Genomic DNA, 23,607 nt, shown 5'->3' with positions numbered 1-23,607 from the left:
AGCCTGGGACCTGTGGGAACTAAGATACAGGTTGAGGAGTATTCTAAGGACATAGACACTTCCACTGTCTATTGTAGTACATATGTATTTCTTAACCATTTCATATGTCTAAAACTGTGCTACCTTTTTATTATGTTCCTATCATTTTTTTAAGTTTCATAGAAGAAATTTTTGATTGATGTGTCCCTAAACCCATTTTCCCCATAGATCCTGTGGTTTTTATTGCAAGATTTTGTATAGTGCAGTGATTTTTAGGAATGTATACATTGTGTTATAGCAGAACTGCCTTTACATAAGAGATGGAGAAGAGGTTCAATCAGACACCATTAATTCATGAAATCACTTTCAGATCTATTTGGACTTCTCTAAACCTGTTTAATTACATCCAGTTGAAAAAATTATGACTGTGATTTGAGTTCATTCCCCTTTAACCCCAAATTTCATCACTATATTGGAGTTGAAATACAACATGCTTAGGTGGTAATTGCTTCACAAAATGTTAGCAATCTGCTCTGTAACAATCAGCAAAGAAGAGACCAGATCCAAGAACAGAATTTATTCTTTGCCTCTGTGGTGCTAAGAATATCTAAGAAGCTAATATCTCCCCTCGGAAACAGTTCATTAATCTTGAATTGCTGACAATTCATTTTTCATAGATTTTCCAGATAATTGAAGCTTATCCTTTTAAACTTCTGAACTGAAAAAAAAAAAATTAACCCTTTTGGATGGAAATTTTTCCATAGTTCTTTGACTTCTTAAACAAAGAATTTTGAACATGAGTCAATTCCTTTTCTGATGATCCAGCATTGGCATAGTATAAATCAGAAATTCTTAACCCTGCATGATAACTATATTTCAATATAATTGGTTTCCTTTGCAATCCTATGCAATTTATTTCATGCATTTAAAAAGCTATCCTGAGAAGGGTTCCATGGGTTTCATCAGACTACCAAAGAGATCCATGAAACATAAAAGATTAAGAATTCTTGAGTTTAAAAAAAAAAAACAAAACAGGATTTGGAGTCAAAGAACCTGGGTTCAAACTGCTGCTCTGACACTATCTGTGTGACCCTGGGCAAACTATCTCACCTCTCTGGACTTTAGTTGCCTCATTAGTAAAACAAGGCATTAGGCAAGATGATACCTAAGGTCCTTTTCAGTTCTGTGATCTTAGGCATTATAAACACCAGATACCATTAGGTCCTCAAAGTTTTTAAAATAGGTAAGGTTTTTTGAACACTAAATGACCCAAGACTGCTAAGGTTCTGGAGTTCTTACATGCATTTGCATAGTTCTTCCTCCTCATTATTATTACATCTTCTACTTAAAAACATATATACTATTTACCAGGCTACCAGCTCACTATCTTTTTAAATTTTTTGCTTTTACTCAGCTGTCAGCTAAAATATCAGGGTAAGTAAGAAAGAGCTCTCCTCTAAATAAAGTATATGTGCATAAGTGCATGAGATTTGAGGAAAAGATGACTATTCCAAGGCTTTGGGTGGAGGGGGCTCACTTTATGAATCTCAGCTGAATTTTAGAAAAATGAGTTTCCATTTAATAAATACTTATTAAACACCTACTATGTGCAGATCATGCCAAAAATATGACTTTTGCATTAAGAAAACTATTTCTATTGTAAATGTATATTAGATCTATGACTCCAGAAAAAAATTGATTTGGTTCTTGGTTCTGGAAACTTCTTAGACAAGCATTCCCATGGCTTCACACACCTCTGAAATGTAACCCCATTTCAGCCTCATTAGCCACACTAAATTACTCCAGCACATGGGCAGACCTTGGTAAAAAAAAGAGCTCCTTGTCATGGTTTGGGGTGGAAGGCCATTCTTAATTAGTGCCAAAAGGCACCTCTGAAAATGACCTTGGGGTCATTCTTCCTGACTCCCTACACAAAGGCATCAATCCATGTTTTCCCCATGGGGCTCAATGAGGATATGTTGAGGAACAATAAATTCCCCTGTTGGGAATGCAGTGATAGTCAGGCCCTCTTTGACGAAGATATAAGGAGAGAGTCTGTTTGCCACAAGGGCTGGGCACTTCACTGGTTGAATTATTTAAGCAGAAAAATAACAATGTCTAGTTCTTTAGCGTTTTATAGAAGACTTTCTGATCAACAAATATGGGTTGTAGGTAAAGTATTATTGCCCCATTTTACAGATTGGGAAATTGAAACTTGATGATGTGAATTCATTTACTCATGGTAACACAGTTAAGAAATAACAGAGCTGAAGCTGGAACTAGAAGTGGAAGTCTCGTGATTCTACTCAACTTGATCTTTCCATTCTACCACAACTCCTTCTAGGAAACTACTTGATCTATTGGAAAGAGGGCAGGGACCTGAATTCTAGCCTCTTCTGTTGAATAACTTTAACCTGCCTGAAGTAAAGTATGGATGGAATTAGAACAGCACAACTTCCACATTTTATTCCAATACTATACTACATGATATGACTTTTGGGGCAGCCTACAGAGAGAATTAAATTCAGAAGAAATGGGTCCTTGTCCCAGCCCCATAACTAACTGGATACATGACTGTGGTCAAGTCACTTGGCCTATCTGATTTTCCATTTTCTCACCATAAAATAGAGATAATGTGTTTGCAATACCTACCTTGAAAAGTTGTTTTAAGGAAAACTCTTTGTAAACCAAGCAGTCCTATATAAATAAGAGGTATTCTTACAAATATAATTCAACTCAAATGGTTTTATGAATGAACCCATTGATACAGGTATTCCTTCTTCTATGTAGATCTCAATACATTTCTGTCCTTTCATCCATGGAATTCTTATCCATGTCTCTGAAATTCTTTTATAGGTGATCTAGTCAATAAATGAAGGCATTTCTATTTCTAATTTCTTCTGATATTAGTAGTCAAAATTACTATTACATAAAATATAAGCTCTTTATTTCAATACTTCAAAGATTTGTGATTTTATCAGTGCCACTGGCCAATACAAATCTTAGCTTCTCCCTAACTTAGCAGGAGGCCTTTGAGATTTTCCTGTTGTCTCCAAAATTCTTCCACTTGCAGACAATGCAACACTGGACTGCAAGTTCTTCAAATTTAACTAGGCTGGTCCTCAGAGAACAGACATCTAGTCCATCACCTGGTCTATATTTGGGATGGTAAAATGAGATATGGACAAAAAGTCAAGAAAGATGTGAGTTCAGATCTGAACTCAGAAACTTGTTAGTGTGTGATCACTTACTCTCTCTCAGTCTCAGTTTCCTTATCTACAAAGTCAGAATTACAACTATCCTAGGCTCAGGGACACTGTGATAATCAAATGAGATAATAAATGCAAAGCACATTGTCATCTTAAAGCACCATACAAATGTCAGTTTTTGGTATTATTTATTATCATAAGCTCTTTTGTAACCAAATTTGGGATTTCATTGGAATAGGGAACTCCCAGAAAACCCACGAAGGTCAGTACCTGCTCTTCTACTTAGAGTCTCTGAGAGTTGCCTCTAAGTCTAAGCTCCACTATTATGCTCTCATTATTATTTATAAAAATGGGGATAATGTTACCTGTCCCAGCTACTTCTCAGAGCTGCTGTGAGGACTAAATGAGATACTGAGATGCTGTGCAGAAAGATGGTCTGTAAACTAGAAAATACTCCATAAAAGTAAGAGAATATTTGGCGGTCAAATACATGGAAATGGGACTTGACTGTAAGGTCCATTTCTCTGGAATATATAAATATGAGAATACTGCACAAACACAGCCTTTACAGGGCTAGCCTGAAGCAAAATTGTCAAGTAGCTTAAATTATCTTCACTGGCATCAGCCCCTGTCTTGTTCCTTTTTCCCCTTTAGCTGACAACTCTTGCCTCTCCCCCTCACTAATCTTATGCTGCCACTTGGCTGCCAAGAAACTCTCTTTGATGTTTCCTACCCTAACCTGCCCTCCAAACAGCACCCAGTACACTGGACGTATTCCTTCCCCAAACCCTATATCAAAATTCATCAATCCCAAGTCCCATTCTTTCATGGCAATAAAAATGGCTGCTAATGTAGTGAATGTTCTGGGTTGGCTATTTGTCTTCTAATCCATCAAACAACAGGCAAACACAGGAAATACAAAAGCAAAGATGAAATAATCCACGACCACAAGTAATTTACATTCTATTGGGGAAAATAATATGTATATATAAAAATACAGATAAAAACTTAATGTAAGGAATATGGGGGTGGTGAGGTATAAGGAGCTGGGGATATTCAATAACAGGCCATGTAGGGGGTGATATTCAGCCTGAGGTCTAAAAGAAACTAGGAGTTCTAAGATACTGATATCTGAGGAGAGTGCAAAGGCAAAGAAAAGTGAAAAGGAGTATCAGGTGTGAAAAACATGTCTCATGGGGTAGATAAAGGGAAATCATGTTTAACAAAACTGAAAAGATAGGGGTCAAGGCTTTTATCTTTTTAAACATTATTCTTACTCCTTCCCACTTGACCTACCATGAATAATAGAAAGAATCATAAAAGTCTCCTAACAGATATCCACAGCTTGGCAAATAAAAATTGGTGTGGAGGGCTTTAGATGCCAAAGGAAAAAGCTAGTATTCGATCCTAGAGGTAAATATAGTTTGTTGAGGAGGGAAGCTTACATGACCAACCCTGAGCTTTAGGAATATCACTTTGGCCAGATGTAGTGGCACACACTTGCAATCCTAGTTACTGGGGAAGCTGAGGCTGACAGATCTCTCAAGTTCTAAAGTTCTGAGTTGCAGCTGGCTTAGTTTTAAAGATCTAATCTTTCTTCAACCCACCCGACATCAGAGAGATCTCACAAGCGTTCTGAATGGGACCTCCCATAGCTCAGAATGGATGGAAGTCTTCTTGGCTAAGAAAGAGTTGTCTCTGGCTCTGAAAAGCTAAAAAAAAAAAAAAATCATGTTGCTACTTTTCCATTCTCCTTGGACAAAGCACTGCCTGAGACAAGTTCTTTGCCTACCTCGATACTCTTACCTCACCAACTCCTGTAATTACCACTCCAAAGCAGAAATGATTTAAGTTCCTATCATTCTCACGGAAAAGTCTGAATGGAAGCTATATAGTAGTTTCTCTCCCATGCTCGTCAAATTAAAAACTCATTTGCAATATTTTTTGATAACTATTTTAGTATAAATTTTTTCCTTTGTGATTTTATGCATTTTACTTTATATACTTAAAATATTATTTTAAGAAGGAATCCATAGGCTTCACCAAACTGCCAAAAGTGTCCATAACACAAACAAGGTTTTAAGGCTATCCTTCTACCCGCTATATCACATTATTTCTCCTTACTAATTATCATTAGTTATTAACATTATTTTATGAGCAGATTAAATAGTACACAAAGTGTAACCTTTAGTTATTCTCTGATAAAACACAATATTCCAACTCCTTAGGAAAATCAGAACTCTGAACAGTTAGGGGAGGAAGGGTGTTGAGAGAGTGTGAGGTTCAGGGAAGAAATACAAAGGGAGGAGGTACAAAAGGCAGAATTTTCCAGTTTCATAACTTCAGCTTATTGGGAAATGATGTTCCCAGACTCCCTGACAGCAACCATTGGCATCCAAATAGGCAAGTGGACCACCATAAACCTAGCCAATAGTTGGTTTGTTTTTTTAACTATTATCTCAACCATTGCACTCTGGTGGGGGCTTGGGGGTGAAGGAAGACAGGCAGCCTCCCTGTAACTTGGGGAAGGACTGGCAACTGCCGCTTGCATAACCCCATGCACCCACTCTTCATCATGATGAACTCCTCCGTCATAGCCTAGGACATAGGCATTCATCTCCTCAGGACCATCCACAGCCAGAACCCAGTCCTCCCCAGGCCATATATCATGGCACCTTGGGCTGAAGGGCCAGACACAAGTTGTCACTTGTGTTGATGGTGTGTGAAGGAGATGATTAATTAAAGTCGCACATGGCGACCCTACTCCTCACCTCAGTTCATAGAAGAAACCAGCTTGTTTATTTTGAATGACTGAAATATCTTCCCTGCCCCCTTCCTTCCCTACCCTACACCACTCTCTCTTTTCAGAGCATGAGGTTCAGGAGGGGGAGGAGGGAACAGGTTTTATTTGAAAAGGAAGAGGCCGTTTGTGGTACTTGCTGAAATAGCCCCTGCGCCCTTTGACATTTTTCTCCCCTGAAGCAACCCACTTAAAGGGAGGTATTCAAATCCAGAGGCAGATTCAGCTGAGCTTGAGAAGTATCCCTGTCCTTTGTAATCTCTCTATGACCACAGGGAGGGTGGAGGGAGAGGGTGGGAAGTTTGGGGGCTAAGGCTCAGAAAAGATAACATGGAACAAAGCCCAACTGGAAAATAAAAGAAACTGTCTAGGGGAGAGGAGCAGAATATCAGGAAACAGCTGTGAAGAGACAAAGCACTGAGAGTGGTGAGGGAATAGGAGCTTGGAGGAAAAGATAGGAGGGGTGTAGCCCAGATGGTCCCCAAGGAAGACCAGAAATGAAACCTAAAGCACAAGGGATTGCCAAGGCAGGCAGCCCTAGCAATTCACCGGAGCCAAAGAGAACCCTGGCTCAAACTTGGGCATGGATTACCTACTGAAAGTTCTTCTGAAAAAATGGATTTTTTTTTGTAAGAATGACAAAAAATGATGAAAAGCCTTCCTTGAGGACTCAGGGCCCCCTCCTCTCCCAGTTAAAAAATAAGCTTCAATTCCAATCCACTTCTCAGTGGTCTATGAGCCATGTTTGGAATTGGCTGACGGTCTCCTTCATCACATAAAATTTAGGGAGAGCAGAGGACCCATGCCTAAGAATGGCAGCCAACATAGCCCCCATTTATCTACCTCCATTAAAAGTTTATAGAATAGCTTTCCTCAGATAGCCCTATGAGGTATAGGGTGATGAGTTACCAATGATTACGGGATCTGGAGCTCAAAAGGACCTTAGGGCACCATTGAGTCCAATCTCTTCATTTTACTGGGAGGAATTTAAGGTTCAAAGAGTATCCTGCTATTCAAAGTCACACAAGGTAACAGGATTTGAGAGCCTGGTCCTCTTAACTTCAAGGTAGATTTCTTTTCAATTATACCATACCATCTCCCTTATTTTCCAATTTTGTATATTCGGAAGCTTCCAGGAAGTTCAATGATCTGCCCATAGTCACTCAGCTTTACAGTTTTCAAAGTACTTTCATGACTACACCCTGGGAGGCAGACATACACACACACACACACACACACACACACACACACACTACCTATCATTATCCCCATTTCCCAGATGAAGAATATGAAACCCAGAACAGTTGTGGTTTGCCCAAAGTCATGTGGTAGAGATGGGGAGTCAGACTTGTTATTCAGAGATCCTAATCCTTCTACATTTATGTGATGCAAATAGATATATGACCACAGACTCCTTAGTCGCTGTGAGAAAACTGTTTCTTGGATGCTTCCTGGAGTCCCTCATGCCTCACTGAGCCAGGGTTATTTCTATTTTAGTAATCAATAAGATTTACTGTGACTTGAGAAAGTTCACATTTACTGTGTCTATGTGAACCTCAGACAGGCCAAACCCTTGGCAAAATTAGGTCAGGAAAACTAGTCTTTTGTGAGCCTTCTGTCTCCTTTCAATGCCCCCCTTCACCCTTTGGGCATCCTTTCACAAGGAACAAAGTGCTCTCAAGCCAGACCCCATTCAGACCTATCTTCCTGAAATAAACTCCTGATCTTTTCCTCTCTCCTCCTTGCCTTTCTCCTCCGTCTTTTCCTATCTTTTTCTTGTTCCTCTGTGCCTCACTCCCTCGGGATCTTACTAAGTGTAGGAAGCCCTCTCTAATAAACAAATTGATAATACCACATTAATGCCATATAATGGCGCAATGCCTTTTTTCCTCCTCTAGGAACATAACTATAAGGCTTCAACGTCTTAATCCAATGAATGACTAATGCTAGGATTTTAGGCTCTGTGGCAAATCAGTGTGGAAGATTGTTTTCAGTGGAGGTGGGGAGCAGACCCTTTTGGGGGTTCCTCAAATCATATTACATAAGCATATACATATGAGTATATCAGTAAGGCAATCAGTCAAATGAACATTTATTAAACACCTCCTGTGTGCCAGGCTCTGTGTACTGCCTACGTACTAAGCTCTGGGGATACAGCAGAAAAGGCAAAAGGTAGTCCTTGCCCATACAAGGGGCTTGCAATCGAATGGGGAATGTAATGTGCAAATATATACAAAGCAATTTCTATACAGGATAAATAGGACATGAGAGGGAAGGTACTAGAATTAAGAGGGATTGAGAAAGTCTTTCTATAGAAGGTGGGATTTCAGTTGGGACGTAATGGAAGCTAGGCAGGACAGTAGTCAGAGTGGAAGACGAAGAGCATTACAAGTATGGGGGTAGGGAGGATGGAGCCAGAAAGAACATCTGGAATTGAGAGATGAAGAGATATAGTCTGGTATCACTGGATCAAAAAGTATATGCCTTGAAGTGAGGTGTAAGAAGACTAGAAAGGAGGAGGGTGCTAGATTTTGAAGAGCTTTGAATGCCAAATAGCATTTTGCATTTGCTTCTAGAGGGATTGGGAAACCACTGAACTTTACTGAGTAGAAGGGTAATGTACTGGACCTGAGTTCTAGGAAAATCAGATTTAGATTGCATGTTCTGCCTTATAAAGCGTTTTTTATGTATGATCTCACTACTATTCAGTCCTTAAATAACAGAATAATGGCTCTTACTCTACTAATCACCCATTTTGATAACCAGGTTGCTATTGACTGTTGTTATTGGCATGACCTCAAAGCAGGGGGATGTCTTGAAAACAGTAGAATACCCAGTGATATTGATATGTATGATACCATCATAAAAGTCCTTCACCCTACTATGCACACGAATTAGTTCTCAGGGCATGGGCAACTTAGTCTAAATACCAGCACAGCACTTCAAGGAGGTTGCTCTGATGCCATCTCCAAAGAAAACTACGTAGTGAATGTAACCACTACACAACGGATGTGCCCAGCAACTCCAACTATGGTATCATGCTGATGTGCCATATGTACACACCTTACCTAGCTTCTCCCCAGCTCTCGTCTCACTATCAAACTTTGTAACACCTGAAATCACAATTAGTCTCTAAAGTTAGAATACACTAACTCTGTGCCCACCACCTCCATCTGCCTTCTGCATGCTGACCACAACAATCCTGGGTAGAAATACAGAGGCAACAAACAGCCGACCTCACAGCAACTCAGCTTATCAGCTAGAGCAAAATAAAAGCCTCTTTGGGAACCTCTCATGTACCACTCACATGCCACCTGGTTTCCTTTCTGCCATGCTTCTCTCTCTCTCCATTATACTTACAATAGGCCCAATAAACAGTAAACTGGAAACCAGGAGACCTGAGTTCTACTCCTAAATCTAATACTTATCAATGTGAATTTATGAAAGTAATTTCACTTCTCTCTGCCTCAGTTTCTTTATCTGTAAACTGGTAACAATACTTCCATTGAGTGGATGAGTCAAGATTAAGCAGGATTTATCCAGGTTACGTCAATGCCAACATACTAGCACAGGACAGGAATAGGAAATGAATACTTCATGGGAAAGACTGAAGGCCTTGGGGAATCAGTTTGAGCCAGACAGCTTTCTTTCTAGACTCCTATAAAACTGTCTCCTAATCTTGTACTGATCACCCCATCTTGAGCCCCCTTCCCTTATATATGGCTACCCACTCCATTTCATTCAAAGTTCATTCAACATTCCTTCATTAAGAGGGAACTAGGTGATACAGTGGATAAAGCCTGGAACCTGGGATCAGTAAGACCTGAATTCAAATCTGGCCTCAAACACATACCAGCTATGTAACCCTAAGAAAGTCACTTAACCTCTGTTTGCCTCAGTTTCCTCACTGTAAAATAAAGATAATAAGAGCACCTAGCCTTCTTGTGGAAGGTGAGACTTTAACTGAAAGCTGAAAGAAGCAGGACAACCAGGCAGCAGAGATAAGGAAGGAATGTTCTGGGCCTAGAGAAAAGCCAGTGAAAATATCTAGAGTTGGGGGACAGACAGAGAGACTTATGTGAGAAAAAGCAAGAAATTCAGTGTCATTAGATTCTAGAGTCACTCAGGGAGTAGAGTACAAAAAGACTGGAAAGGTAGGAAGGGGTCAGGTTTTGAAGCTAAAAGTTAAAAGCCAAACAAAGAATTTTATATTTACTTCTAGAGCATGGATAGGGAACCTGCAGCCTCAAGGCCTCATGTAACCCTCTAAGTCCTCAAGGGCCACACTTGAGGACCTAGAGGGCCACATGTGGCCTTAAGGTTGCAAGTCCCTGATCTAGAGGTAACAGGGATCCACCATAGGCAGAGACTGGAAATGGAAAGTCACCAGTCAGTCAACAACCATTTATTAAGTGCTTGCTGTATTCCAGGCACTGCGCTAAGCACTAGGGATACAAAGAAAGGTGGAAGACAACTCACTCTCAAGGAGCTCACAATCTAATGATCATTTAAAAGAAACAACAAGTAGACCTTGGTTTTAATATAAGACTTACCTATAGTTTACACCAGGAATTCTTCCCCAACCCAGTCTTAGTGACTCCCCTAACCACAGAGGCCTGGACCCCTCACAAGGGCTAATATGTGTGCTACCAGCCTTTCAGGGTTGATGTGAAGAGAAAATGAGATTAGCTAAGTATGAAGTTCATTTGTATTGATAGAAATGTGAATATTTACTCTAAATCTCTTTGAGATTGGATTTTCTGGGTCCAATCAATCCCTATTTTAACCCCGGGTCATTATTATATTGTTCCTAGCATAAATCATCCCTTCCTCCCAACAATTCATTTTGGCTATAACTATTGTTTTAGTGCTCTGTCCCCCAACAGAATAATTTCTTCCTGCTTTTTGGAAGTTTTCTTCCAAACTTTTGACTCTCTGGTCTCATGACCAACATAGCAGAGGGGTTCTACTGTTAAAATTAACACGTCTTCCCCTTTTGGAACTGGTGAAAATTTTTTGTAGTGAAAATCTACAAAACAAGATAAAGAATCCCTAGTATCATAGCATTTAGAACTGCAGGGGTCCTTAGAAGTCATCAAGTCCAATGTTCTCTTTTTCAAGTAAGGAAACTGAGGCCTAGGGGGATTTAATGATTTGTTGAGGATAAATATCTCAGGGACTGCCTGTACTGCTGACATTTCTGTCCAGTAGTACTAACACCATTCCAGTCCCTAGGAAGAGTCATGGCTCCTTTAAGAGCTGCCCATGTCTAGCTCATGCCAATGAATTAATTCAAGCAGTAGCTGCAGAGTTGAGCCACCAAGTATACCACCAGGGCAGAGTTCTGGGACCTTGCTCATGGGCCAACGATGACATTGCCATTTCAGTTTGAGATTCAAAAGCTTTTGCTGCCATCTTGTGGCCTATAAGAGTCCAATTGGATGAAAGCCAAGGAGAGAAGGTGCTTCTAGTTAGAGACACAATAAGCTTTCCCAGTATAGTCATAGAAAAACAAGGGCCCTTAGAAATAGTAGGATTGCTATTTAGAGCAGAAAGATCATTTTTTCTTGTTCCATCATTTTACTGAGTAGAAAATTGAGAGTCAGAGAGATGCAAGAGGCCTTCATTTCCCCAGCTCTCTAGCTGCCTTCTCCTCCAAGGTTACCTTTTATCAATTTTGTATATGTCTTCTATATACTTATCTATGCCACTGTTGTCACCAACCACATCAGAATTGAGGGCAGAGATATTTTGCTTGTTTTTGTCTTTGTATCCCTAGACCCTAGCACAATATACTAGGTCCTAAATAAATGCTTATTGAGTCAGTACCTAAATGCTTTTGAACCCCAGTTATTTTCACCCCAGATCTAACCCTCTTTACTTGACACTATACGATGATTTCATTCTTTCTGCTCAATCATGATGCTACCTAAGGAACCCATTCTGGATTACACAGATTAGTCCAGAAGAAATAGACTTAAAAGGTTTAAGATTCTAGTTACAGAGCTATTCCCTAGGCAGAGCTAAGATGGTAGAGTACAAGTATGGACCTGCTAGAGCTCTCCCCTCAAACCCCTCAAAAAACCTGAAAATAAAATGACTCTAAACAAATTCTAGAGCAGCAGAAGCAACCAAATGACAGACTGAAGCAAATTTCCAGCCCAAGACAATCTGGAAAGTCAACAGGAAGGGTCTGTCAATTTGGGCTGGCAGCAGAGTAAACAGAGCTGGAGTAGGCGTTATGGGACTGAATTGCTGACAGTGGCTACAGTTTCCAGACTTCCCAACCCACAAACACCAGACAGCTTTGAAGGTAAGTGGAAAGGGTCTTTCACCTGGCTGAGAGGGGAGCATGGTCCTACCCCAGCCCTGGAGAGGCTGCAGCCACTGCTGAAGTGGAGACTGCTTCTGGAGACTCTCACTTAACAAAGAGCTCAAAACTCAAATAATTGGCTGGGCAGCTGCCTCTGGAGCCCTCAACTTAACAAAGAACTCAAAAGTCAAGTAATTGACTGGAAAAATGATCAAGCAGGGGAAAATACACAGACTATAAGCACTTACATTGTTGGCAAAGAGGTATTTTCTTACATCATTGGTGACAAGGAAGATCAAAACATACCCCCAGAGGGAGACAACAAAGCCAAAGCTCCTGCATCCAAAGCCTCCAAGACAAATGTGAATTGGTCCCAGATCATGGAAGAGCTCGAAAAATATTTTGAAAATCAAGTAAGAGAAGTAGAGGAAAAATTGAGAAGAGAAATGAGAGTGATGCAAGAAAATCAAGAAAAATAAAGGAAACCCCCCCCCCCAAAATACTGAATAACACCTTTAAAACTAGACTAAACCAAATGGCAAAAGAGGTCCAAAAAAGCCAATGAGAAGAAGAATGTCTTAAAAAGCAGAATAGGCCAAAAAGAGAAAAGAGGTCCAAAAGCTCACTGAAGAAAATAATTCCTTAAAAATTAGGATGCAGCAAATGGAAGCTAATGACTTTATGAGAAATCTGGAAATTATAAAACAAAATCAAAAGAATGAAAAAATAGAAGACCATGTGAAGTATCTCATTGGAAAAACCACTGACCTGGAAAATGGATCCAAGAGAAAAAATTTTAAAATTATTGGACCTGAAAGCCATGATCAAAAAAGAGCCTAGACATCATCTTTCAAGAAATTATCAAGGAAAACTGCCCTGATGTTCTAGAACCAGAGGGGAAAATAGAAATGGAAAGAATTCACTGATCACCTCCTGAAAGAGACCCCAAAAGGAAAACTCCTAGGAATATTGTAGTCAAATTACAGAGTTCCCAGGTCAAGGAGAAAATATTACAAGCAGTCAGAAAGAAATAATTCAAGTATTGTGGAAACACAATCAGGATAACACAAGATTTAGCAGCTTCTACACTAAGGGATTGGAGGGCTTGAAATATGATATTTCAGAGGTCAAAAGAGATAGGATGAAAACCAAGAATCACCTACCCAGAAAAACTGAGTATAATACTTCAGGGGAAAAAATGGAACTTCAGTGAAACAGAGGACTTCCAAACATTCTTGTTGAAAAGACCAGAGCTGAATAGAAAATTTGATTTTCAAATACAAGAATCAAGAGAAATATGAAAAAGTAAAAAAGAAAGAGAAACCATAAGGCACCTACTAAAGTTGAACTGTTTATATTTCTACATGGAAAAGTGATATTTGTAACTCATGAGATCTTTCTCAGTATTAGGATAGTTGTAGGGAATATGTGTATGTGCGCATATATGTATATACACATATACATATGCATATACATATATACATATATATGTATCTATATACACATATTTGTGTGCATGTATATGTATACATATATATTTATATGGAGAGAGAGAGAGAGGGCACAAGGATGAGCTGAATATGAAGAGATATCTAAAAAAGAAAATAAAGTGTTGAGAGGAATATACTAGGAAAAAGAGAAAGGGAGAGGTAGAATGCAGTAAATCATCTCACATAAAAGAGGCAAGAAAGAGCTTTTACAATAGCAGAGGAAAAAGGGAAGGTAAGAAGAAATAAGTAAGCCTTCCTTTGATCAGATTTAGCTTCAAGAGGGAATAACATACACATTCTATTGGGTATGGAAATTTATCTTACCCTACAGAAAAACAGGAGGGAAGGGGATAAGACATGTGGGATAATAGAAGGGGTGGCAGATTGGGGGAGGAGGTAATCAAAAGCAAACATTTTGGTAGAGGGACAGGTCAAAGGAGAGAATATGATAAATAGAGGGTGGGACATGATAGAGGGAAATATAGTTAGTCTTTTACAACATGACTGTTATTGAAGTGTTTTGCATGACTACACATGTATAACATATATCAAATTGCTTGCCTTCTCATTGGGGGGGGGATGGGAGAGAATGTGGAACTGAAAGTTTTAAAAATGAATGTTAAAATTGTTTTTTCATGCAACTGGGAAATAAGATATATAGGCGATGGAATATGGAAATCTATCTTACCCTACAGGAAAATAGAAGGAAAAGAGATGTGAGGGGGTAAGTGATAGAAGGGAGGGCAGATTGGAGGAAGGGGCAATCAAAATGTCCTGGGTGGGGGTAGGGAGGATATGGGAAGAAAATTTGAAATTAAAAATTATATGGAAGTGAATGCTGAAAACTAAAAATAAGTAATTTTTTAAAGATTCTAGGAATCTTTCGGTATAAAACATTCCATTTTATACAAGTCAAAGATTATTTTCATATTTTTCATTGGGAGGAACTAGAAGAGTTTTGAAAGGAAAAACTTTTTAACTTTTTAACAGGTTTCCAAAAGAAAGATCAATAGGAAACTTCAAGAAAACACAAAATTAAGGTTTATAATTTTTTTCTGTTTCATGGATCCTCTTGGCAGCCTAATGAACTATGTCTATGGACTTCTCAAAATAGTTCATATTTGAAAGAAATGCTAAAATTCAGTTAAAGGTTAATGAAAATAAAGATGGTATTTTTCCTTACTTCACAAGCCCCAGAGTTTCTCCAAAATCTATTCATAGACCATGGACCCCAAGTTAAGCTATTCCTCCAGATTGGTTAATTTCTTATGTCATTAAATCATAGAATATTCAAACTGAAAGAGAGCTTAGAAATCACCTAGTCCAATGTTTTCATTTTACAGAGAAGCAAACTCAGGATCAGGGAAATGAGACTTAACAGCATGATATAATGGAAAGAGAAATTCCAGTTCTGACATTTAACCAACTGTGTTATAAAAAAGAAGTCTTTTTACTGCTTTGAGTTTATTTTCATCTTTTATAAAAAATGGTTGTCCTATTACTTGTACTATCAAGAACTGAAGGATTTTTGTAAGAATAACATGAAAAAATGTGTTTATAATGCATTTTATAATAATAACATACATTTATGTAGTGCCTGAAGATTGACAAAGGATTTTATATATGTACCTTATAAACTATAAAGTACTATACAAGTGTGAATAATTATAATTGCTGATTAGTAACCAAGCTGGGACTATTAATAAGTGAATGAATGAATGAAAAGATAAATAAAATAGAAAATTTATTGAGCCATGTGCCAGACATTGTTATAAAAAGTAGGGGTGCAGAGAAAGGAAAAAGCTAGTCCTAACTCTCAAGGAGCTGGTAGTCTAATGTGAGAGATAGCATGCAAACATACAAATAATCCATGTACAGGATAAGTTGGAGATAATCAAAAGAGTAAAGGCTAGAATGAAGGGGCATTTGGAAAGGTTTCATAGAAAATGCGGGGTTTTAACTGAGATGAAGAAAACCAAAGAAGGCAGGAGGTGGAGATGAGGAAGGATAGACAAAAAACAAGATGTCAATTTGTGGTCTAGTGCTTTTATTAGCTCTGCCAAGATACCTTATTAGATGTTCTCTAATATCTCTTCCAGCTTTCTTCTATTCTCACTGATACTGTTATGATCCTACAGATTTATTTTTGTGCTATTTTTCTATTCCATTCTATTCTTTAGTACTATTTTGTATTATTCCTCTTTGTTATACTATATTTTTCTACTTAATGGGTCCTAAGACTTCTGAAGGGGAATTAACTCCATTCTAGCCTATGTTCAATACAAAAGGTAAGCGCTGGGTATAAAGGGAAAGGGTGCTAGAATCAGATTATCCCAGCTCATCCATTTACTGACCCCATAATTTTGGGCAATTCATTTTATCTATCTTGACCTCGGCTTCCTCACATGGACATTATGGAGACTAGAGTCAGTTATCTCTAGGTCCCTTCCAACTCCTACAATCTGTGATTCTGTAAGATGTGTTTAAGATTGTGAAATTGGAAGAATACAGCTGTTACCTGACAGATGTAGAAATGAGGTCTCAGTTTGGCAGTGCACTCCTGACCCCTACTGGCCCACATGTCTGCTCTGTATTGTTTTCCTGATTAAACAATGAAAAGTTTGTTATAAAACATTCCATTTTATACAAGTCAAAGATTATTTTCATATTTTTTATTGGGAGGAACTAGAAGAGTTTTGTTATTGTTTTTCTGCCAAATAGCAGCATTGTGTATTTTTAAAGAAGAAAATAGAGCTACTACTCTTGTTTTGTGTGTGCAGTTTTTTTTATCGTAGACAGGCATAGACACAACTGAAATTCTTTCCTCCAGGCCTCTCAGTCTGTTCTCCAAGGCCTTCCATAATCTCCTACCTAACTTTCAATCCCATCAAGTCTCGGCCAATATTCAAAACTTCACCTGTGTCATGCTAGTCTTTTCCTCATCCCCTCAACACATCTTGTTCACTATCCAGGGGTGTATTGATTGTTAAATTTTCAATGTGAGCATTACATCTGGCAAATTGGCAATTGCTATAGATCAGGATTTGATTTATTATTTCATTGATTATCTAGACTAAAGAAAGTGATGAAGGAAATGTTAATAATTCAGATTAAACTTAAAAGTATATAGTGTGTACACTTGTTTTTTTTTTCTAAATAGATGGCCATTAAACATTTTCCAGTACACCTCTGTTTCAATCCCAGCTCTCACTTTCTGCACATGTTATTTTTCTTGCATAGAATGCCTCCCCTATCCCATCTTGTCTTCTCCCAATCTGACCTACCTTTCAAAGTCCAATGTATGGTTCTCACCAACTGTAAAATAGGAGAGAAAATATCTGTCATTCCTCACAGGGCTATGATGAGACTCTGAAACCATGTAAGTAAATGTTCTTTGAAAACTGCAGAGTATTATATAAAGACAAGCTATCAATGTTAATAATCCAATCTGAATCTGTCAGCAAATGATTCATCCTTTAAAAAAAAAAAAAGATGTGATTTACAGAAATTTGAAACTGGAGAGGGCCTTAGAATATAGAATACCAGAACTAAAAAGGACATTTAAATATTGAATATTTAGTACTTGTACTAGCTCTGTAGCATTTCTTTGTTATACTGTTTTTTCTACTTAATGTAAAGTTAGTATAGACTTTGGGGCATAGAATATTAGAACTGGAAGGAATCTTGGGACAAAGGAGGCTAGAACATAAAATGATAAAGCAAAAAAGGCAGAACATGAGAGCTGGAAGGAACCTTATAAGAAAGAATGTTAAAACATGATAGAGAATCAATGTTCAAAATGTAGAAACCATCTAGTTGAATTTTCTCATTTTAAAGATGAGGAAACTGAAGTCAATAAAATGAATGACTGACCCACCAGCCCAAGATCATTTCCAACCAGTCAATAGCTTGACTTACTATGTGTTAGAGAGCATCAAAAACTGGCATAAAAAAATAGGAAATGAAAAACACAACAATATGAAAAAGCTCTGACCTATAGTTAAATTGTAATATCTACTTGTTTCTTTAACCCCTATATTTGAGGGGGAGGGAAGTTTGTCATTTGAACTTTTTTTAAAGTTCAATTCAATTAACATCCATTAATTAATTAATAACTGACATTTACTTAGGTCTTTAAAGTTTATAAAGTGTTTTATATTATGTACCCCTTTTTAGCTTTGGCACCATTCTAGGAGGCAGTTAATACAGGCAGCATCCCCATTTTACAGATGAGGAAGCTGATACTCCAAGAGGTAGTGATTTTCCACATGATCATACAGTTAATAAGTGCAGGATGCAAATCTCTGTCTTTCTGACTCCAAATTCAAAACTCTATCTATTTTGCCATGCTGCCTCTTTTGTTGTGTAGTCAGTTTTCTACGGTATCTGACTCTTTGTGACCCCATTTGGGGTTTTCTTTGCAAAGATACTAGCATGGTTTGCCATTTCCTTCTCCAGTTCAATTTACAGATAAGGAAACTGAGGCAAACAGGGTTGGGTGACTTTCCCAGAGTCACAAAGCTAGTAAGTGTCTGAGCCCAGATCTGAACTCAAGTCTTCTTGACTCCAGTCGTGGCACTCTGTCCACTGCACCATCTTTCAGGCTACCTCAACTAGCATAAAGACAGAAAGTCCAAAAACTAGAGCCAGCATTGGAATAGTACACAACTAATCAAAGAACCAGGACTCAAGCCTGAGTCTCGACTCCCAATCCAGCCTTCATCAATGACATTGTATAGTGTCCTTTTACAGTGTTGGCATTTAGTGAGTACTCACTGGGTTGAACTGGGTTGATTATTTTTGGCTTGGACAAAGACTCAGGCTAGCATGTTCTATCAGTTTACTACTTAACGTGCAGATTTTTTTTTTTGCCCAAAGCTAGCATCTTCCAAGAAGTAAGGGAACTTTACATATCCAAAACATAGAGCAAGAAAGTTACCTTAGAAGTTTGGTTAATAAGAGAATTTGGACACCATGGGTCTATTATTTATTCCATCCTGGGAGCTTTAAAACAAGATCTCAGATACAATTTACCCCCAAGTCCGAACTGAAGTGGTTTGGCCGATTGATCATATCCTAGGAATTTGGAGAGGTGCCAGGGCTTAAAGAATTAGTTACAAAGTCACAGAACCCTGTGGCCCAGTCACGTGAAAGTCACTTCCAGCTTGGAAAGGCTTGTGCATTCCTGTCTCCTGAGTGGTGTTTCAGATGACTCGGAGCTGGTCTGTCTGTGGGCAGTCAGCAGAGCACAGAAAGGAAGTCAGGGGGCCAAGTGCATTCCATCAGCCCTACCCCAAGACCCGCAGTTACGGAAACTAAGGCCCATGGATGCTAGACCAGAGTTTTTTTTACTTTCTTTTTCATTCACAAATATCAGTTTTCAATTTGCCCTCATTTCACAACAGTGGACGCATTGTGATTTAACAAGCATGGGGGCTCTCCCATCACCCTCCGCCTGGATGCTATCCAAACTGCTTGCATTGCCTAAACCCATATTACATGGTCTTGTGTGTGTAAGTCACAGCTAAAGTCCAGTCAGCTAGGACTCATCAAAGTTCTGTAAATTAGTAAACTGTGTCTAGATTGACATTCTTTGTTCTTAACCTAAAGACCTGCTTATTTAACTTCCTCATTAGAGGCTCTTAATTTATCCGGCACCCTCTGTTTCACTCGGATTAGTCTGCTAGCTCTTTCTTGGACCCAATATTCATTTTATTTATTTCATGCTTGTAATATTCTCCTTTATCTTCTCCTCTTGGAGTACCTTACTTCCTTGAAGATACAATTCAAGGAACATCTGCTATATTTTTAGATTCCCTGAGTTTTTTATAGGCTCTTCCTTTCTTCTAAAATCACTTTATATTATTTTACAGATAACTTGTTTTAACCTGTGTACATGTTGTGAGTCCGCCCCCTCACAAAAATGTAAGTTTCTGGAGGGCAACAAAGTATTTATTCATCATTGTTCTTGTGCTCCCAGCACCTAAGAAAGTATCTTTCACAGAGAAGGTGATTTAAAAAGTGTTTCTTGAATTGTTTAGTTCAAATGAATGGAATCATAGAGCTAAAAATAGTTACTTCAATACTATAATAATCCATGTTGGTATCAGCATGAGTATTCCCTCCAATGATATTGATCATGATTGTCATTAATCAATCAATTAATCAATTACCATCCGTTAAGTGCTCACACTCTTGCCTCCTTGATAAAAGCTTGACCTCCACTGGAACAACCTTCAGAATCTTTTCATGTCACAGTGAGACCATAGAGGTAGAGTGGAGGAGGCTGGAAAACCAAATAAATAAGAAGCAGGATTTAGAACAGGAGTAAATACAAATATGGTTTATGGTAAACTTTTAGCTACACAATTTCTTCTCTCTGAAGAACTTTGGAATTGATTGTGAGACAGGGGAGACACTGGCATGGAAATACTCAGCATGGCATGCCCTCATCAAAGAAGGTACTGTGTTCCATGAGCAAAGCAGAATCACAGTAGATCAAAAGAAATGTGAGGTGCACAAATTTAGAGACATCTCCACTCCAAATGTTCATATGAACTATTTGTGCCCAACCTATGGTACAGACTTCTGAACTCATATTAGTCTTATCAGTCACAGTCCTTCACACTGCACCTTGACCCCAACATAGTAATGTCATTTTGGTTCTCTTGGAGCCTTAAAGATAACAATTGAACACAAATACAGCTTATCACATCACTAAACCTCATTGTGAGGTGCTAAGTATCCTTAATGAAGCAACAGTTCTTAAAATCATAGTTTTAGAGCAGGAAGGGGCCTTAGAGGTCATTGAGTATAACTTTTTTTTTTTTACAGATATGGAAACTTCAGAGGGTGAAGTGATTTGCCCACAGTCACACAGTTAGAAAGCATCAGAGGTAATATTCAGAACCAAATCATCCTGATGTCACAATGTAATCCACTATGCTGCCTTACTAGGTAAAGAAAAAGTTATTTTCGATAAAGAAATCAGACTCTCAAACCTGGTCTACCTACTCTGAGTCTGTTGTAAGGATAAAATGAGACAAATGTACTTAAAGACACTTTGTAAAGTTAAAGTCCTTCTGTAAAGATAAGTGGTTTTGTTCAGAGTAGGAAAGAAAAGAAAGAAGTATTTAGTAAGCATCTACTACATGGCAGCTGGGCAGCTAAGTGGCACAGTGAGAGGAGTCTGGGCCTGAGGTCAGGAAGACGTTATCTTTCTCAGTCCAAATCTGGACTCAGACACTTACTAGCTATGAGACCTTGGGTAAGTCACTTAACTCTGTCTGCCTTAGTTTCCTCATCTGTCAAATGAGCTGGAGAAAGAAATGTCAAACCATTCCAGTACCTTTGCCAAGAAAACCCTAAATGAGGTCGCGAAGAGCTGGGCACAACAGAACAATAACAAAAATGTGCCAAGTGCCGCATTAAGCACTTTGCACATATCTCATTTAATCCTCACAACAACTCTAAGAGACAGGTGCTATGATGATTCTCATTTTACATTTGAGAAAACTAGCAAACAGGATAAAGTGACTTGCTCAAGCTCACACAAATTTGTAAGTTTTTGATGGTGGATTTGAACTCAGGTCTTCTTCACTTCAGGTCTTGTGTTCTATCCATTGTACCACAATGGCATTTAGCTGTTTCTTGGCAGCTATAACAAAAATAAATTACAGTTATTACTAATTTGCTGACTACTGATGGGCATTAACCAGTCTATGGACTTTAGTAGAGGTAGATGAACATATTTCCACAAACATCCAATGAATGAGTTGGAAGGGAGGAGGAAGCAGAGATGATTAAAAAGTCACCAAAAAAGTCTGAGAACAGGAAAAGATCTTGAATTGAGAATGCCAAAAGACTCCAAATTATGCTGCTCTAATGAAATGATTTGAGACGAAGTTCAGCAAGTTCTTCATTCAGAAAAATGGTGCATTGCTAGATCTAATTTTCCAGTTTCCCCATCACTTGTTTCCTATCTTAGCATTTGCAATTTTAGGCTTAGTAACAATATCCAACATGACCCAGAGTGACAAAAAGCAGCAAGTGTGGTCACTTACCCCCAAAAACAGCAAAAGGGTATGAATGGCGAGGATTAAGGTTGTGATCTAGGACCCATGAGGGAGGCCACTATCACTCAAGCCTCCTCTGCACATACTCCAATACTTCTCACCAAACACTCTCCATACCAAAATTATACTCTTTCCACTTTGCTCCATGATGTTTACAAATAATGTGCAGTCTTTGTATCTACTAGACTCTCAATACACCTGCTGCCTTGTTATGTTCTAGGAAATTTAAATAATCCAGCAGAAATACCAATGCAGCCAAACACTGGCTAAGACAGCTGCTTCCTCACAGCCAAGAGAACAGCAGAAAGAACTATCTCCCAAGCTCCCCTGCTATTCCCCTGCTAACTCTGTAGCTCCAGGTCACATAGAGCCTCAATCTCTTGACTCCTTGAGAGTCATTCCCCTACTGTCAGGCAGGATGTCTTCTGTTTAATAACCTCCAGAAAAGGAGATTACTCAGCCTTATTTAATGCTCTCGTTCCGCGTACATATGATGAAGTGGAAAGAGGGATGACTGGCAGCCAATGACCTCAAATCCAGAGTCTGCTGCTTACCATGTGACTGTGGGTAACATTCAAACTCACTGGCCTTCAGTTTTCTTATCTGTGAAATGTGGGGTTTGGAGTAGCTGACCTTGAAACTCCCTTCCAGTTCTATGATCTTACATATATTCAAAGTCTGAAAAATATTCTGTATTCCAAATGCTCTGTCTCACCTGTGACTCCTAGCCTTCTATGTCTCCCAACTCCTCACCATTTGTCCACGTCTCCATTTGGAGTCTAGGAGTTACCGCAGTCACTTACTTCTTTGATTTACATCTTTTACCCTCACAAAGGCTTTTTTGTCTAATCTACATCTTTTTTGCAGCAATTTTAGGCTTATTTCCTCTTGTTCTTGCCTCAGTAATAGAGAATGATTGTTCATTCTCTTCCACATAATATATTTTTTACATATTTAAAAATGTCTTGAACAAGTCACAATCTTTCCAAGATACATAAAGTTCATTTACTTTCAAAAAATTAAGGGTTGCCATGATGGAGATAATACTTTGATGCCTCAAAGATCCATGATTTCATTATCAGTGCTTCTTCCAGTAATATAGACCTTTACCCCTTCATATTTTTAGAAGTCTCTGTGGCCCCCAATCTTTTCACCTCCTTATGGATGAATCACTCTGAAGTCAACAGGGCTAGTTCTCAAAAAAGAGATTCACAATCTGTCCCCAGTCCTGTACTTTACAATGATAATAACTGACATTTTTAGAACATGTTGGGGTTTACAAAGCACTTTCCTTACAGCAGCCTTCTGTAGTAGGTTAATGTGAATATAAATATTCCCATTTTTAAAATGAGGAAGTTAAGGCTCTGAGAGGTAACTTGCCGATGGTCACACAAGCGCTAGATCCAAAATTTGAACACAGGTATCTCGACCCCAAGTCAGAAGAAGCCTTTGCAAATTGGTAGCAAACTTTAGTTAGTTTTGATTAGTAAAGGTTAGTAGCCTACTTGAGTACAGACTGGTTTACGTTGTCGTTGCTTGCTATTTTTTGCCTTTTATTGTATCCTTAACACCGAGCATATTGTCAGGCATACAGTAAGTGCTCGATAAATGCTTTTTTAATTTAATTTGCTTTAACAGCCTCCACACTGCAGTGTGACATCAACTTGGCACTTCAGTGAAAAAACATACTAACACTTTTCTTAATAATGGTGATGATTATTATAATAATAATTACTTGAAA

Source organism: Notamacropus eugenii, chromosome 4, assembly GCF_028372415.1.
Source record: "Notamacropus eugenii isolate mMacEug1 chromosome 4, mMacEug1.pri_v2, whole genome shotgun sequence".
Lineage (NCBI taxonomy): Eukaryota > Metazoa > Chordata > Mammalia > Diprotodontia > Macropodidae > Notamacropus > Notamacropus eugenii.
Note: the sequence above shows the minus strand (reverse complement) of the source record.